Source organism: Rhinopithecus bieti, unplaced genomic scaffold, assembly GCF_001698545.2.
Source record: "Rhinopithecus bieti isolate Rb0 unplaced genomic scaffold, ASM169854v2 scaffold_1251, whole genome shotgun sequence".
Taxonomy (NCBI): Eukaryota; Metazoa; Chordata; class Mammalia; order Primates; family Cercopithecidae; genus Rhinopithecus; species Rhinopithecus bieti.
In genome coordinates this window covers 654,412-671,885 of record NW_016803325.1, presented here as the reverse complement: position 1 = coordinate 671,885, position 17,474 = coordinate 654,412, and the positions used below count along the sequence as shown (strand labels likewise).

The following is a 17,474-nucleotide window of genomic DNA, read 5'->3' as shown; positions in this document are numbered from 1 at the left end:
CCCGCCCCTCGGTTCCCGGAGCCGGTGGAGGCGTGCTGGGGAGCGGGCGGCGCGGTGCGCAGGTGGCGCGGGCCGCGCCAGCTGCGCGCCACGCTCTGCTCCGCGGGTGGGCCGCCAGGCGTCGCGCTGGAGCCGCGGTTGCCCTGGAGACCGAGCGGGGCGAGTGGGCGGCGCGGCGAGGAGCCGAGCTGCGGCTGAAGTAGCCGGCGTGAGTTGGGGGGAGTGGCTCCCCGGGCGAGGGGTCGGCTGGTCCTGGGGCAGGGCTAGGTGGCCGTGAGCTGCGGGGCGCGGCTGGCGAGCCCGGAACGCGTCTGGTCACAGCTCAGCGTCCGCGGAGCTGGGCGGCGCTGCAGCTGCACTTGGCTCTTCTGTGCGTCCGACGGTCCCAGCCCCGCGCGGAGGACAGCGGCCCGGCGCTGGGTCCGGGAGGACCAGGCTGCCCCAAAGAGCGCGGGAGAGTCACTCCCGCGCCTCTACTGCCGCGACCGGGAGCCGGGTAGGCGGCAGGCGCGCTCCCTGCGGCCCCGGGATGACTTCTCGGCGCTCCCCACTGGCGCCTTTGCTGCTCCTCTCTCTGCACGGTGAGTAGCCCCAACCCTTTCCTCCCAGTGGGGCCAGGCTGGGTCGGCGGGCCCGGGGTGAAGCTGTTTGGGGACAGCAAAGAGCCTCCTTGCTTTGCCGAGGGTCGGGAGTCCAACTTTCTCAGGGACCGTGTTCGTTGCTGCGGCCGAGGCTCGCGCGCACCTGCAGCGGCTGCTTCCGCCGCCCGCGCAGCCCAGGTGTTCCTCATCAGAGAGGTAACTAAACTCGCCCCGCTACCTCCGGTCCCAGGCGGGGCCCCGACTCTCACCTCGCTGCGCTACGGGGAATGCAGGATCGTTTTTAGATAACGAACTTCCTTACTCACTGGTCCAGTTAGAAACTGTAGTTAGAACCAGTTGCCTTTACTAGGCGGCCCTAGGAAAACTAGAAGTGCTTTTAAAATCATTTGGAAAGCTTTCTAGCTTTAATGTAACCTTTTGGAAGCCTATACATGTTTTGGCCGAAAATGATCTTTATTTAAAAAAAAATTGTATACTGTGCTTTACTATATTAGAAAACAATAGTTTATTTATACTCTAGCTTCATCTCCAGATGACTTAAGTTGGCTCACAAAAATGCATAGAATATAACAATATTAGAACAAAATAAATGCCTTTAAATTTCTTGTTAACAGTTTTAAAAACATCTGTTTATAAATTTAATTTTCTACTCTCTGCTTAATCTTTCTTACATTTTATTTTCGGTGAATAGCCGTCATATTAATTTAGATCCTGATTTTCATCCTATACAATGCTGTTTGTTTTTTGTGTGTGCGTTGTTCTGTGCAATCCAGTTTTCTGTCCCATTTATTGCTGAGATTTACTGAGATTTTTTTCTAAAGGGTGTTATTTAAAAAGTGGGTTCAGTGATTTATGGAACTTCGTAATTAACCCTGTTTTTTTTTTTTTTTTTTTTTTCTGGAGACACCAGCATGTTTCCAGTCATTTTATGGCCTTATTCGAACTGATTTTGAAGTAACCTAATTCTAGCCAACTTAAATTGTGCAGATTCATTGAATAGGGGAGAAGAGAATACGAGAACTTTTTATATGTCTTCTCCATAGAAACTAGTGAAGCTGTAATCATCAAAATTACAGGTAATTTTCTAGAGTTCAGTAGGTATATTTTTAGTGATGATGTGCAGACAATAACATCAAAATGTACATTATGAACTTGTGCTTCCAAATTTCTTTTGTACTGTTACTAGTTTGAGATGGCCAGTTTTTCTGTCTGTCCTACTACTTTTTAAGTGTGAAATAAGGGTAAATCGGCTTTTTATGAAGTCCTTGGACACAGCTCTAAATATTACCAATATTACAAGAGCGGCTCAAATGTTTGGTAGAACAATCTATTATTAAAGTTGTATATTATAATAAATGCTACTATTTTTGTAAGTAGCGTTTATGTATAGTTTGTTTTTGAAGTATTAGGCAGTACTTTAAAAGAGTTGATGTAATTCGCAGAATTAGCCTTGCAAGGTCATCTGATTTGTTCTTTTTTTCTTCAGCAAAACTATTCCCAAGCCATACAAGAATGTTTTTAAAGACTTCCAAGGACATCTCAGTCTTGGCAATAACCTGTTATGTAGAGGCATTTTCCACTTTCAAAAACAGTGTTCATTTGTTCAACAGATATTTACAGAGCCATCATTCTGCATTTGAGTATCTGGTGGGGAAAGGTGGTGGTGGAATACAAAGATGTGTGTGTGTGTGTGTGTCTGCAGCCCGTAAGGAGTTTGCATTTTTAAAACAGGCTATAAGCATGTACAAATAATTTATGATACAGTGAATGTATGAGGAGTTCTATTTGTTAATGTAAGTATCAAGTAAGACTTCTTGGAGAAGTTCCTTTTTTTTTCTGGGCATTGAATGAGTAGGGTATGAATTGGCTCAGATGGTAGTGGATGGGCTTTCTTAACCAAAGGAACAGCCTGAAGGAAGGATGTGAAGTGGAGCAGGCAGGGGTATACTCTTGAAAGGCCAACCTGCTAGAGCAGGAGATGTGTGCAAGGGAGAAAGAGCCAAAAAGTAGTTGGGGGCAAGATAGTAGAGAATCTTGAATGCTGTGTTTGGGCTTTATTCAGCTGGCCATGGAAAAAGTACTGATGTTCAGTTTCCTTACTGTGGGTGGGGGGAAAGAGGATGAACAGTTAGCGTGCCTGTTTGTGCTAGCACACCTAACTCCAGGAGAGTACTATGCCCTAACCGAATTTTATTCTTGAACTAGTCAAGGGCAAACTTGGTTTGAATGAATTACGGTTCATCCCCAGAACTTTCAATGTGGAATAGCAGGAGGGGTGTATATCTGAACAAAGTTGGTTCTATTACAAAGGGGTAAAGGGATATGGATGTTAGATAAATAACCAATAGTAGTGGCCACTACAATGAAATAATACACCAAAGGTAGAAATAGAGGGTCTTTTCAATAAATGAAAGAAAATCGATGTTAATAAATTTGTTTCTATTTTTTTTTTTTTGTTTATATTTGTGGAGTAACTTCAAAGGTAATTTGAATTGAAAAGCTGACTTCTTTATAGTTCTTCCAATGGGTTAGATATAACTAAAGTGTTTCTTGTACTTGTGATTCCTTGAAATAGCACATAACTTTTCAGAATTTGAGAAAATGTATAAAAAGAAAGAAACGACCACATAAAATGCTATGAAAATGAAAAAAGTCGTAAACCTTTTCAGTGTTACCATTATTAAAAATTTATTGTAAAATCCAGTTTCTCAGCTCTAAATTGAATACTGTAATTGTTTTAGAAGGATTCACCTGTCAGTAAAAATCTGTAGTTTAACCTACATGAAAGGTGACAGCTACGGGATGAAAATTTCAGAGACGTTGAGCCTAATACACATGTATATTCAACATGGACTATTCAGGAAGCAATTTAAATATTAAATTACCAAGCACTTAAAAAGCGTTATGCTTGGAACTATTGTCAGACACTAGGTAATGATGCAAGGGGTAAAAGTACTTGTTTTGGCTTCCCCTCCCCGGATACCAGTATGTGGCACATTTTGAAATGTGTTTTCACACTTTAATAGTGGAAAGATTTATAATGAAAATTCTCATTTGAGTCTTCATACTTACGCCATGTGATTTATTGTCAAACAAGGTGATGTGCTGGTGCAAAGGATTGTTTAGTTGCAGTGAGTAATACAAAACAAGGGACAGGAAGTACTTACTGAGCTGTGAGAAAGTACAGAAAATGGTGGTTTTCCCACTAAGGCTTTTTCATCCATAACTACTTAGTTAGTTTGTTTGTTTATTTATTTATTTGAGATGGAGTCTGGCTGTTATTGCCCAGGCTGGAGTGCACTGGCGCGATCTTGGCTCACTGCAACCCCTGACTCCCGGGTTCCAGCAATTCTCTTGCCTCAGCCTCCCGAGTAGCTGGGATTACAGGTGCCCACCACCACCCCTGGCTAATTTTTGTAGTTTTTGTAGTTTTAGTAGAGACAGGGTTTCACCATGTTGGCCAGGCTGGTCTTGAACTCCTGACCTCAAGTGATTTGCTCGCCCCAGTCACCCAAAGTGCAGGGATTACAGGCCTGAGCCACCACGCCTGACCCCATAACTAGTTTATTTAGAATAGGGATTCCAAATCTATTGTTATCTAGACTAATGATAATTTTTTATACTCTCTCAACACTTAATTATTTTAGGCAGTTTGAGGAGGGTTTGCTGAATTTCTGTTTTCTAATTTACTTCAAGTGAACACAAGTCATCTCAACTTTCTCTTTCTTTGTTTGGTGAGGACTAGCTGGCACTAATACATCTCATCCCTGCATTTTGGGAACTGCCCCCACACCATCTGGAGGATCTGAAATCTTCTCTTGATCATACTTTGTGAGCAACTGGCTTCAGAGAGGTTGTTGGTTCTTGGGTGGTATTCAAAAAGCCATCTGATTTGAGCTGAATTTGGTCTTAAAAGTGGAAAGTTAATTAGTTTACTTATTAGTTAAGCCTATCTTACTAAACCATGGAAGGATTTTTTTTTTCTGTTAATGTTTGGGTAATTAATTTTCTGTGTACCTGGTTTTCTGCCACTCAAGAACAAGACCAGAGTAGTAGTTTGCATTTGTAATGGTTTTAAATTGTAGAAGTATGAAGTTAGCCGCAGAGAGAAAATTTGTTTCCAATTTGCAAATAATAGACTCAGCCAATGATCTACCACATCATCATTGCCTTTATCAGATATTATATAGGTACAGTATGACTCTGCCTCACTCATGTATTACAGAAAGGATCATATTTTGATAAGTGTCACTAGAATATTTACAGAATAGAATAAAACCCATACAAATTTACTGTTATGAGTAAAGTGTGTTCAATAAAAGTTATTTGAAAAGTCTACTTACTGGTTTGTTTTCATTTAGCAGTTAACTCTGTTGATCTTGAGAGAGATATAAGCTGACAGTGTTAGAGGACACTTTTATTTAGAAAAGGATTCCTGGAAAGAAACCGAGATCCTAGAAGAACCGAGTTCAGAAAATTCTTGTATCACGTAGAGTTCCTTGGGAAGATCTTCAGATATTTAGGTTAACGTTAGCAGCCATTAATGGTAGTAGACCGGGGTTTAGGGTTGGAATAGGTGGTTAAAGTATAATAGGTTTGTGGAAACCTATGCCAATTTTTCACTGAGGGTAACAAATATGTAATAAAATACAATATGACTTTGTGAATGTAACTCTAATGTAGTGAGGCCACTTGTAGGCTGGTCTTAAAAGAATTATCAGTTCAATATTTTTAGAAATTTAAGTTTAAATATTTACCAAAGTCTGTTGAAGATCCCAACAATGGAAACATAACAGTGTCCTAATTTAGAGAACCCCTTTACTCACTTTTGTCCAAAGTTTCACTGTTCACAGCAGTCACACACATAAAACCTTTCTCTTCTGTATTCCCCTTAATGATTGTTTTTTCTTTTTACTTGTCATCTTCTCCTTCCATTTTGGAAGATGTTATGTTCCTCTGCTAGTAACATCAGGTTCTTCTATGGTAATAAATCCAGTCTTGGTTCTTTCCAATTACTCAGCTCTACCCATTTCAAGGATTGATATTTACAAAAAATTAACCCTGGAGCCAACCAGGCAGACAAAGAAATCACCATAGAAGCTGAGCATTGGTGGGGGTATGTGGGAGTGTGGGCATAGTTATATGCTAATATTTTCCCCTTGTTTAATGAAGTTAACTTTATAATAGAATTCTCTTTCTCCCCCTGTGCTTGCGTTCTTTCTCTTTTGCTCTCTCTCTTGCTCTCTCTCCCCCCTACCTCTTTCTCTCTCTCTCTCTCTCTGTGTGTGTGTGTGTGTGATCCCCAAAAGGCAGTGCCATGTCTACCATGCTGGGCACTATAGTAATGCTCAGTAGACACTTGAGAATGAAGGTTTACTAATATAGGTGGTACCCCTGAGAAGACTGTTTTTTTTTTCTTTCATATTTTAAACTTTTTATTTTGAAGTATAGATTCATAGCAAGTTGCAAGAAATGTACAGGAAGGTCCCATGCACCCTTCACTCAGCCTCTCCTGATGTTACCATCCCCCAAAACCAGAGTACAAAATCAAAACCAGGAAATTGGTGTTGGTATGCCCACAGAACTTATTCAGTGGGCAGAGAAAATTCAAGTGCATTTTTTTTTTTTTTTTTGTTGAGACGGAGTCTCGCTCTGTCGCCCAGGCTGGAGTGTAGTGGCCAGATCTCAGCTCACTGCAAGCTCCGCCTCCCGGGTTTACGCCATTCTCCTGCCTCAGCCTCCTGAGTAGCTGGGACTACAGGCGCCCGCCACCTCGCCCGGCTAGTTTTTTTTTTTTTTGTATTTTTTGTAGAGACGGGGTTTCACCGTGTTAGCCAGGATGGTCTCGATCTCCTGACCTCATGATCCGCCCGTCTCGGCCTCCCAAAGTGCTGGGATTACAGGCTTGAGCCACCGCGCCCGGCCGCATTTTCTTTTTTAAAGAAAAATAAAATTTTTGTTACAAGTTTCTTTAGGGATTTGGTGTGACTATGTCAGCTTCAACTAATGTTTACACCTTGGTAAATATTTTGTGAAACAGGTGATGGAGATCAATTTTCGTAGTTGTTTTTTTTTCAAATTTTGTGACTTCTGTGGAAGTTTATTCAAAATTTCAATACTTACAGATCTCTTGAATAGATTTTTAGCTTATCTTTAATCCTAAATATTTGAAAATTTTTTTCCTAAGGAATTCTGAAGCTTTTGCTTTATGTTGTAAGGAATGATCTTTGACTTTTGGCAATTTCTTTAGAACCTTGAAGTTTGCCATTTTCATGTCTGGTGTTCTTAGTCCTGAGGGACCTGTATGTTAGAACTAGTCTCCCAAGGATGGAGAAAATTAGTTAAAATAACATCTTTTGTAGCCTAAGGCCACCCTCTTTCTCCCTACGTTACCGTATACAAAGTACTGCAGACACTTTTCTAGAGATAGGAGCATTAACTATAAATCAACCTTATATTGGGGGAGTTTGGCAAGACTGGCAGTTATCTGCCTCTCCTATTCCCTTCCCTCCTCCTGAAGTCTATGTATTTCCATTCATAGTTTATCCCAGACATGATTTATACCCTTACGGACCACACTGTCAGTCTGAAGTATTTATACGTCTCTCAAAATGTCAAAAGTCGTTTACTAATCATAAATCCTGCACTATATACTTAAAGATGACTTAAATAACATCAAACTTCAAGGCTTAATACTTCATCTTTTTTTTCTTTGGGCCAGGTCCATGACTATAAGGTATAGAACTTCTTTTAGCCCCCATGGGTCAAGATCATCTGCCAGAACACAGAATACATGGCAAAAACGGAGGCTGTAGTACTGTAGTAAACATCGCTTCTTGAAGAGTATATTCAAAGCAGGCTAACATTTTAGGCTTTTATTGGTTAAGAAAGTTTATAGTACAGTCCACTTATGTATATTGCCCATGTGTAAATACAGATAGCTTTGTTGATCAAGACTTAAGACAGTATGCAGGGCATGTGAAAAATTGGTTAACAGTGTACTGCAAAGATTCTTAAACTTCCTGGCCTTAAAGATTACTGGGGCTTTAAAGATTATTGAGGACTGCAAAGAGCTTTAGTTTATGTGGATTATGTCTATTGATACTGTATTAGAAATTAAAAGTGAGAACATTTAAAAGAATCTATTAATCTGTTTAGAAACAAGACATACATTACATGTTGGCGTAAATATTTTTATGACAATTAACGTTTTTTTCCCCAAAACTGAATAATATTAGTGAGAGAAGTGGTACTTTCACATTTTTGGGACCCTCTTTAATGTCTGGCTTATTAGAAGACAACAGATTCTCCTGTTTGCTTTTGCATCTCATTTATTGTGATATGTCATCTTGGTTTGGTGGAAAATGTGAAGAGTATCTGGTCTCACATGGATACATAGTATTTTGATAGCATTTTCAGATAATTTTGGATATTCATCTTTGATATTCTACTAAAGCATGATATGCAGTAGTTTCTTAAAGACTGATTGAAATGTGGAACCAGAAACCATATCAGTGAACACTTCCTACTTGTTATATTAAAATCCATTGGTTTATCTTGCACTTTGAATGGATCTTTTACTCATGCATGATTTTTCGTAAATCTGCATTGATCATTGGAAAATATTGGTTCACTTTGTTACACAGATCTTACAAATGTTAACATATTACGTTATGTAACATTTAAAAATTACATTTATCAATATCACCACTGAGATAATCAGAATAGTCTTTTAAGTATTATGAAGCTGTTAAGCTCACAATGTCAGATACAAGTTTTCCAAAATTTTAGTATTTGCTTGAATTTTATCATTGCCCACAAATGACTGTCAGTTATTTCACTTGAAGTGATGGTCTCATTTTGTACTGTTTTGAGAAAATGTCTGCTAAATATATAAGTTTGAATAACCATAGTCTGTGAGTTGTTCATTCAAGTAGATGTGAAGGAAAGTGGTTAGTTCTTTCAGCCTTGAGCTGAAATGATTGCACCAGTGTCTTACTTTGGGATGACCATTTTGCTTCAGTATGCATCATAAGTCTTTTTATACTACCCATTTTGTCACACAGAATATTACAAAAGGTCAAGATTTAATGAAATTATTGTTATTGTTTCATCAAAGACATTCTTTAGTGAAACTGGATTTTTTTTCTTTTTTAACTGTGACTACATGATGGCAAAGACTACAGTGACTACTAGTACAGTCTAATGCCAAGGCCTTGACCTGTGTTAAGGTGCCAACAGTTTCACCCACTACTGCTTTTGTACCATCAATGCACATGTTAGCCCAGGAAAAAAGGGATAAAACTCTACTGTTAGTAAGCAAAGTAGTTTTTACTACACAGACTTTCCGAAAGGGTCTTGGGAATCTGCATCAGCCCATGGACTATACTTGAAATGCTGGTATCCGTAGTAGAATGTTGGATTCTCTTTTTTTTTGAAATTGCTGTAGAGACAACTAGCCATACAATAAATCTGTGCTATATGGGGTGGCATTAAATGGAATATACATGTGTTATTTTAAAATAAAAAAGGAACTCATTTCAAATTCATTGTTTTGTATTATAATTTAAAACATGTAAAAGTAACATTCTAGGGTAAAACTCAATGAAAAGTATTTAAGAAGTTTTTTAAGAAGAATTTTGTATTTTAGTAGAGACGGGGTTTCACCATGTTGGTCAGGCTGGTCTCAAACTCCTGACCTCGTGATCAGCCTGCCTTGGCCTCCCAAAGTGCTGGGATTACAGGTGTGAGCCACTGTGCCCAGCCTAATATAGACATCTTACCACATCTGTTACATGGATCTATCTCATTCTTTTTAATGGAAGTTTAGTAGTTCATAGCAAGCATGCCATAATTTTTAGCTGTTTCTCCATTATGCACATTTGTGTTGTCTCTCACTTTTTGATATTCATAATGTTTTAGTGACCATCTTTGTACGTATACCCTATACATTTGTATAGATATTTCTGTGGTCTAGCTTGCCCAAAGTGCAATTGTTTGGATGTACACATTTAACATTTGGGGGGAGACAATAGCATTGTTGTGATTCAAACCCAATATGTCTGACTATACAAAGCCTATGTAAAAGTTCATGGGCTTTGTATAGTCAGACATATTGGGTTTAAATTATGACTCATCATTTCTTTGCCCTGTGACTTTGAGAATGTTATTTAATGTCCTGAGCTTGAGTTTTTCTTGTGAAACGGAGGTGGTCTTCTTACTGTGTTGAGAAGTACTAAATTAAATGAGAACTGTTATCTGTAAAGTGTCTAGCATAGTGCCTGACTGGCAGCAAGTGCTCAGTTAGTGGCAGTTACTGTTACAAGGATTGATCAGTCCCAATTTTTAAGTCAGGAGATGAGTCTATTTAGGGTGTGCCACTGGAGCTGTGGCCTAGGGCATATCATGTAATTCTCCAGGCTTGCTTTCATTTGCAAAATGAGGGAATTAGACTAGGTAATCTCTTGTTCTTTTCCAGTTCTATAATCTTGTGATTCTTTGACATGGTTTCCAGTATTGAAAATATTTGTAATAAGATAAACTGGAGATATTATGTGGCTGGTTTTAACATGTTTGTAAAATTTTTCCTAAAATAGTTACTTGACTTTTCTCTCTCCCTCCCCTACCAATATAATAAAATGTTATAGTAATTTCTGTCCTTAGCATTAAAACTATCTCCATCTGTTGTAGAAAGATTACAAAATGTCATTCGAATATAGTCTTATTTTAAACATTTATTTTAAAATTGATTGCTACTCACTTTGACTTAGGCTGTGTACATACCTATTTTTTCTCTTCAGTTCTTTGTATCACGGACAGATCTTGTATGTATCAGGAAAGGGTCAGTTCAAAGCAGGCTGTAAGTATGACGATATCTTCTTTTTACCTCAATCACTGTATTCTAATCCTTTAACTTAATTTCTGTGATCTTTCTCTGCTTTTCTCTGATAATGAGCTTTCTTTGTCGTAAGCCAAGCATTGATGTCTAAATTTTAGCTATACTAGGTTACATGATAAATATAGACATTTTACTAGTGTTATTATTGATTAAAAGGGAAAAACTTGTGAGCTTAAAAAAAAAACAACAAGTTTTAGGCAGGGATATAGTGATACTTAAACTGAAAGCTTTGGAGGGGTGTGGTTAGGGCACATCTTAATTTTGATTGTATATCATTGATTATATCATCAATAGTGTTGCCTAGCTGTTCTTTTTTTTGCATTTTCATGAGAGAGGTTGTTTTTGCACAAAGCCAGGTGGTCTCTAAAATTGATAGAATTAATTATATTGATAAAACTTAAATAATTCTGAGATTCATAAACTCACTGCCTAGTATTTTATTTTGGTAAGTAGAATCTGTTCAGGTCATTGAATTTTTCCTGAAACAACCATACTGATAAGAGATGCTTCTTGAATTTTGTACTCCAAAATATTAATAGTAAAAGAAATTTAAATATGATTCATTTTCATGAGAATGTTTTCTAAAATTGTGACTTTTGATTCTTTCTAATTTGTTCATTGTCCTCAGAACAGGACAAGTTTTAGTTGCCTGTTGATTAATATGTATTTTCATTTTCAGTTTTAACATTTGCATTTCTTTGAACAAATTAATTGTGCTCTTGTCCTCCCAACCCCTTACTCTCATTGCAGTTATTTTGAATTTAAGGAGTTGAGTTATCTTTCTCATTAATAAGAAAGTATAATGTTGTGAGCCACAGGGAGCTGGACCAGTAAGGTCTCTTAGAGCCCTTTAATTCCATAATGTCCTTGATCTGATGAAGCCGCTCGGTAAATCTCTTCACAATTTCCATGACCAAGCCATCTGCCTGCATTAAAATAAATCAAATCTGCTTACTCCTTCAGTGTCTAACAAATATTCTATAAACTGATGATGATGAAGACCATGAACACAAAAATAATTTGCAGTCTTCAGCACTTCCTTTTGAGTTCTCAGCTCAGATTCTCTTGACATAGTGGGGGTTGGCATGTCAGCTTTTTTTTCGACTTGAGTGGAGAGTAGTGAAGTCCATTCTCCTAGTCAGTTTTATTATATTTGTCCCAACTGTGGCAAGTGAACTGATTCAGCTTTTTCATGTTTAGGTTAAACGTCACAAAACTTTACTTTTTCTTCTACTTCATGTATGTTAATTAGAGAAATGCACATAGATTTATCTAATTTTATATGTGGCAGTTTACATATGTGTAAACTGAGTGGGGGGGTGCATACATGTGCATATGTGTTTTTAAGTCTCTGGCAGACTGATTTTATATCTGGTTCAGGTTTCTGATATTGTCCAGACTTTAGGAACTATGTCAGTTGTAGCAACACTATGCTGTAAAAGTACATGATCCCATAGCCCATTTGTAGGCAAAAAGAGTTATTTTTTTTAACATCTTGAAAAGCATTGAATTTTTGAAGTATTTCTTCTTCGTGATCTTCTTACTATCCTTTCTTTCCTCACCACATTTGTTTTTCCTTTGAGACGGACTTTCGCTCTGTCACTCAGGCTGGAGCGTAGTGGCGCGATCTTGGCTCAGTGCAACCTCCGCCTCCCCGATTCGAGCAATTCTCCCTGCCTCAGCCTCCTGAGTAGCTGGGATTACAGGCATCAGCCATGACACCTGACTGATTTTTGTATTTTTGGTAGAGACAGGGTTTCGCCATGTTGGCCAGGCTGGTCTCGAACTCCTGACATCAAGTGATCCTCCCGCCTCAGCCTCCCAAAGTGCTGGGGTTACAGGCCTGAGCCACTGTGCCTGGCCAAAGAGATTTGTTTTTTTTCTAGTTTTGGCCTGTAATGAGTAACGCTGCTGCAAATGTTCTTGTGTGTGTCTTTTGATGCATATCAGAATGAATTTCTGTTGGATATGTCCCTACGAAACAAATTGCATATGTTCAACTTTAGTACGTGTGGCCCATTTTCTCAAGTGGCTGTGCTGATCTTTCTCCCACTAGCAGTGTATGAGAGTTTCATTTCCTTTACATCCTTGTTAGTGAACACTAGGTCTTGTCAATCTATTTTATTACTTCAGCCATTCTGATAGGTGCATAATGGTATCTCATTGTGTCTGTGTGTGTATGTATGTAGGTGGTTTTGTACTTCCCTGATTACTAATGAAGTTACACACCTTTTCCCCTTTTTACTCGCATTTGGGTATTGTCTTTTACAAATTTTCTATTGAAGTCATTTGCCAGTTCTTAAAACAACTTTGTTGAGATATAATTCACAAATCATATGGTTCACCCACTTAAAGAATACAGACCAATCATTTTTGGTATTTTACATTATTTTTAAAATTGTGGTAAAATATATATAACATAACATTTACCATTTTAACCATTTTAAGTATATGATTCAGTGGCATTAAGTACATTTGCAGTGTTGTGCAGTTATCACCGCTATTTCCAACACTTTTACGTTGCCCTAAACAGAAGCTATAACTATTAAGCAATACCTCCCAGTTTCCACCTAACCCCTGGTAACCTCTAATCTACTTCTTATCTCTATAAATTTGCCTATTCCACATACCTCATATAAGTAGAATTAAACAACATTTATCCTTTGTGTCTGGATATTTATTTCACTTGGCATAGTAGATTTATTTCACTTACCATAATGTTTTCGAGGTTCATTCATGTTGTAGCATATACCAGAACTTCATTTCTTTTTATTGCTGAATAATTTTTCATTGTATGAATATACCACATTTTATATGCTCATCTGTTGATGGATACTTGGGCTTCTTGCCAGTTTTTAAAATTAAGGAATCCGTGTCCCCTTCCACTCCCTTGGTTTCAGTGGGTTTAAAAAACATGTTTGTTGAAGTACTGGCACATTATTGTTTATATGTGTTATAAAATCTCGTACTCTGTGACTTGCTTTTTTACTTTCTCAGTTTGGCATCTTTTAAAGAACAGAAGTTCTTAATTTTAAGTGATTCATTTAAGCAACTTTTTTCTTCTTTACTAGCATTTTTTGTGTCTTGACTACAAATTTTTTGCTTTTCCTAATGTCATAAAGATATTTCCTGTTATCGTTTGTAAGCTATACTGTTTTACCTTTCATATTTCAACCTACAGCCTATCTGGAATTCATTGTCTTGTGTGCAATGAGCGTTTGGGGGTAAGGACAAATTTTTTTTTTTTTTTTTTGTGATGGCTGGCTTATTTATGTTTAGCCTTTTTAGGAAGATAAGATGTGGTCTTACACTTTGTTTTACCTGTAGAATCTAGTATAGTGCCTTATATATGGTGAGTGATCAATAAACTTTTATTAATAAATAAGTCATGAAGACTCATCTCCCAAAAAACACATAGGGTCCCAAACAGAATTCTATATATGAATACTATATAAGCATTACTTTTTCCTCCTTTTGCTGTCTTTTTCCTCTTCCTCTGTTGTCACCATCATCTTTATCACTGTCATATCCTTTTACTTCATTAACATAATCTTCATCATCTGGAGTTGAGGTTAAGTTTTAATCTCACAATATTAATTTTCTATTATATAGTAATTTGTTTTAAAATAATCATTTTAGTTTTAAATGGCCTTTTACATTGTTGAATCCTTTGCATTGTGTAACCACTGCCTACATTTGTATTGTACAAGGGGTTTTAACCTGTGACCAAAAGATGGTTTTCGGGGAGGTCATAGAAATTTTATTCCAAATTTAGTGTTATATGCATTTGACATTTTTCGTTTCCCCGGGGAGAGTGTCTCATCAACTTTTAAAAATATGTTATTTCATTTTCCAACAAACTATTGAGAACCTATTCTGTATACACCACTGTGAGTTATAAAGAGATGTTCAATATATCTGGTCTTAAGTAACTTTATACTTATATAACTACAGTTGGAATCATGACTGTAGTTACAGTTTGGAGGTGTATGTGAATCAGGAAAGAAGTAATTGCAGAATACTTATTGTCAGGATTGTGTGGGGAAACAGAAGTATAGATATATCATAGTTAAAATGCCATGTGGAAGAAGATATAGCCAGACAGCTAATAAACTTGTGTATTGCCTGTCTGGTCTTTACCCCAGCCAGTGAGGCATGGCACATTTGATTCTTATGTATTCAGTGGTTTGTAAGGATAAAAAGAACAACTGAGGGTTTATTACGCTCCAGGCATCTGGGGATAGAAGGATGACAAATGTGGATGATCCAGTCTTCAAGTTTAGACTACACTTCTATGATTTACTCTGAAAGACAAATATGACTTAGCTCATTATGGTGTCATGTGTTACATTCGTGTAGTGAGTGAAGTGTAATTTCCTGCTCAGTTCTCATTCTTGTTCTCACCAAGCCATTCGATTTTCCCTGGTAGTATGTATTCTTTGGAGTATGGTTCTTTGGAGTCTGCACGCTGTGCAACTGTGCATGAGTATGTAAAAGTGATGACATCGAGGCAGTGACAGAAAACAGGTGGAGTCTGAGGCAGTGCACCTGATTACTCAGGACTACATGAAGTGTATGAGGGACCAAGCAGTGTCTGTGTGTCCTTGTGAGGGGATTGACAGAGGCCTGTGTTACAATGTAGAGGTCTGTGCAGGGATTTCAAGATCAGTGTCTTCCTCTGTTCGGGCCTCAGTAACAGAATACGACAGACTTGGTGGCTTATAAACAACAGAAATGTATTTCTCACAGTTTTAGAGGCGGGGGAGTCTAAGATCAAGGTGCCTGCAGATTTAGTGTCTAGCGAGAGCCTGCTTCCTGGCTTGTGAACAGCTCTCTTCTTGCGGTGTCCTCACGTGGTGGAAGGGGCAAAGAGCTCCCTGGGGCCTCTTTTATGATGGCATAAATCTCATGTATGAGAGGTCCACCATCATGACCTAATCATCTCCCAAAGACTCCGCCTTCAGATATCACCACTTCGGGTTTTAGGTTTCAATATATGAATTTTGTGGGGGATACAAACATTCAGTCTATAGCAATCAGAGACAAATGGCCAGGGTCACAGTACAGGGGTGGGAACCTGCACACACCCACCACTGTTCCCGTTCAATAATAGCAACAATGGAAAGAATACCCTCACAGTTCTTCTCTGGCTGGGGGTAATTTGAGCGCTCTCTCCTTCGTGCAGGAAGATACTGTCTTGAAGCAAAGCAGCACAAGGGGAAAGAAATCTGAAAGACCGAGAATTTCTCTGAGCTATTGAAAAGAGAAATCTAGAGATTTCTTAGGCTGTGCAAATTCTTGGATCTGCCTGAAATAACTAAATTCAGTCCAATCTAATCATCTTCCTGACCCCTGTCACCCATCTAGTATGCGAGTGAGTTGAGGGTGTGTGTGAGTGAGAAGTGGTAAGATCAGATCGGTTTGAGAGAAAATAGACTCTGTTTCTTTGCATATGCCTATTTATTAACAAAGGAATGTAAATGTACTTATTGCTGTCCTCTTGATAAAATTTGCTATAGATGTATGGCTAATCCCACAGAATCAAGGATCCTTATCTGTCCAGATGCACCAATTTTGACCTCTGTCCTAGTTTTTAACTTAAGCTGATATACCAACAGGGCAGCAAATATATAAGCAGTTGCAAGAACTGCACTGCAATGGTTTATTGAATCTTAATAAATGATACTTTCTTTTAAGAAAAGCCTCTTATTTGCTTGATCACTTGAAGTGCTTTTTAAAAATACTTGGATTTGGCAGGCTTTTTCTGATACTGAGGTGCTCACAGTAAACTGAATGTGGTTAAACAGCTTGGAACACTGGAGTTGAATAGTTTCTGGGCACATGTGCCAAAGGATGGCAAGCCAAGTCATCCAGCCTCCAGTGCCAGCTCTGATGAGCTTCAGTTCTGCTGCTGCCAGCACTTCTGCATGCCTCTCTGAGTCTCACACATTTCTTCTTTTAGTGTCACAAGTGTCCAGTCTGGATGTCACATTTTCATTAAGGGCATAGCTGTGATTGTTGGATAACCACCATGTGCCATGTATTGCCTAGACATTTTATGTATGTATATTCGTTAATCCTTAAACTAAGCCTGTGAGATAGATGAGTATTAGTCCTATTTCCAAGTGAAGAAATAGATGATTCAGTTGTAGAGCAGAATGAATTCCAGTACCTACAGTTAAGAGCCTGGAATATTAAGTAAGATGGTAGGTAAAGATAATATGTAACATGTAAAAATAATAAAGTGCCTAATACTGTGTCAGGCTCAGGTGATCAGTAAGTGGATTACATTTTCTCTTATAAGCTCCATTTACCTTTGTGGTGATTTTGTCTGCATTCTAGGGCCTAACTGGAGAATTTGGGAAACATTTGTAGAAGTTATGGGCAGATCTTATAGCAGACCTTTAGAACTCTAAACATTAGAATCTTAAGCGCTGTGAAGCTCCAAACAGTAAATTGTAAAGTATAGGTGAGGAGGTAACACAGTTCTGAGTTTTTTATCCTCAAGAGGACTTCTTTCTCTTTCTCTCTCTCTCTCACTCATCTACCTCTATCTCTCTGCCTTGCTGATGCCTTATTTATTTGTTTGGTGTGCCTATTGAGTAATAAAGCACTAGCTGTGAGAGTTTACAATTTTATTTTAATTTGTATTAAATAATTGTGTTATCAAATTCAAAGGGGAATTATTAAAAATCCTGTTTTAGAGATTACCAGTCAATAAGAAATTGTGCTCGACTGTTGGGTTAGACAATGTAGGTGATAGGAAAGAGGTATAAAACTCAGTTCTTACCAACATGGAGAAACCCCATCTCCACTAAAAATAGAAAATTAGCCAGGCATGGTGACGCATGCCTGTAATTCCAGATACTAGGGAGGCTGAGGCAGGAGAACTGCTTGAACCCAGGAGGCAGAGATTGTAGTGAGCCGAGATCGCACCATTGCACTCCAGTCTGGGCAACAAGAGTGAAACTCTG

General features: G+C 38.4%; 1 protein-coding gene across 6 annotated transcripts in view; it reads left to right on the top strand.

Annotated features, from left to right (window-relative positions):
* Positions 1 to 17,474, top strand: part of IGSF11 (immunoglobulin superfamily member 11) — a 213,572-nt gene that overhangs the window by 92,966 nt on the left and 103,132 nt on the right. The window contains exon 1 of one of the 6 annotated variants that reach the window (XM_017875316.1): positions 116 to 581. The exons of 4 other annotated variants lie outside the window; for them this stretch is intronic. The gene's annotated coding sequence lies outside the window, so the exon portion shown is untranslated. Of the gene's footprint in view, positions 1 to 115; positions 582 to 1,638; positions 1,679 to 17,474 lie in introns of those variants that run through there. One more of the 6 variants, XM_017875319.1, reaches the window with a different exon arrangement.